Source organism: Papilio xuthus, unplaced genomic scaffold (genome assembly GCF_000836235.2).
Source record: "Papilio xuthus unplaced genomic scaffold, Pxut_1.1 DF825017.1, whole genome shotgun sequence".
Taxonomy (NCBI): Eukaryota; Metazoa; Arthropoda; class Insecta; order Lepidoptera; family Papilionidae; genus Papilio; species Papilio xuthus.
The window spans coordinates 6,511,468-6,513,267 of NW_013533632.1; the positions used below are offsets into that span (position 1 = coordinate 6,511,468).

Consider the following 1,800-nt stretch of genomic DNA (forward strand, 5'->3'; position numbering starts at 1 on the left):
TGTTGTACCGATATAATTGATTACTTTTGATGTACCTATATATTTGCATATCTTGTCTGTTACGATCTATATGACGCTGACTGTACTTTCAATGAAGTACCATTTCAATTTTAGTTATTTTGTCAGTGGTCTTCTGAATTAAGTTAGGTTAAGAAGTTTCTCTTGCTGAAGTAGCCTCAAATCCAACAAGAGTTTGCCAAGTCTACAACTTTGCAAGTTGTCAAATGTATTGGTTTCAAGCTTGGCTTTTGTAATTTTTGTGTACATTACCTTTGTCACTAGGAAGCCCAAATTCCAATTTAAATAGTTTGCTGTTGAACGTTTTCATGTCAATCAATTCAGTTGAATCTTAAATGATATCATCATTATTAACATATTTAAAAAAAAATCTTATCAGTATTTTGAAAATGAAAGCCACAGACATATAACAATGATTTTATATTCATTTTCTATTTGGCATAACCATTCTTGGTAAAGTATTGATGATTTATTTCCTGAGGTTACAATATTTCTAAATATTGGATTTATTATTGTTGTCCTGTCTATTATCCTTATCGGAATGAATATAATTATGAACATACGACTACATAGCTTAGTTTTACTCTATTGGACTTTTAGCGGAATGTCTCCTTATTCGCGTTTCTTCCAATTCCTCCATTCGCGGCGAAAGATTTCCTTATTCGCGAATCTTATCAGTACATGCATGATAATAAGGATTCCATTCGGTATCCAATCCAGTAACCTTTAAAAACGCCGTCAAATGAACTAACAAAAAATTAAAATAGACGTTATTACAACTCTGCCTAATGTACAGTCAGCGTCATATAGATCGTCACAGACAAGATATGCAAATATATAGGTACACCGAAAGTAATCAATTATATCGGTACAACAAAAGTCCTCAAAATAATAGATACATCCACCCTGCTCAAATACATCGGTACATACACAGCGTCAAATATATGAGTACATGCAAGATGCTCATAAATATCGTAGCAGCCACAGCGTCATAAGTAACGAAGCAGTCAAGGTGCGCAAAAATATCGGTACATTTGACAAAATTGAACTCTATCTCTATATACTTGTGAAACAATTTGGAATAAACTACTTCTGTTACATTCATTTGACACTTTGTATTAACATTATAGGTTGTCCGGAAAGTTCGTTCCGATTTTCGATATGAAGCTTACAATAGACTGTAGCTGAAGTGGATTCATTTTCGGATTTCCTCCATTATCAAACGTCACAAAAATTTCTATATTGTAAATAATTTCATTTCATTGGTTGAGATAAAAACTAATGTTTAAAATTTTATCCAATAATAAAAGACGTTTTAGGTGTAGAGTCGTACCAATATAATTTAAAAACATTTCCAAAAATTTAAGAGAACAGGGTTTCAATTTTCCTTATAAAGCGGCACGAACTTACTGGGCAACCCAATATTTTTCTTTTCCTGCCATAACGCTTAAATATAAAAGTTTGTCACGCCGAATATGACAGATACGTATTAACTAATATCAAATTTTGCCTTGTCACAATATATATAATACTAGTTTGGCGCAGTATTCTAGTATGTTTGCCGTAATATGTAAGTTTACCAGTTCGAATCTCAGGCTACATTTTTTCATTTTATCAATCACGGGGTTATTTTTTCATAACCAGTAAAAATTTTTGTAATGTAAAATTTTGCTCGACAATTTTTTTTTATAATTTTCGCTGTCGGGTAGAAAGAAATTTAAATAAAGTTAACAACAATTAGGTCAGACCATCGCGGGTGAAGTGAGTGGGCGGAGCGTGGAT

General features: G+C 32.3%; 1 protein-coding gene across 3 annotated transcripts in view; it reads left to right on the forward strand.

Moving 5' to 3' along the window:
• Gyf (GIGYF family protein Gyf) overlaps positions 1-1,800 on the forward strand; it is a 31,288-nt gene that overhangs the window by 4,621 nt on the left and 24,867 nt on the right. The window lies entirely within an intron of this gene.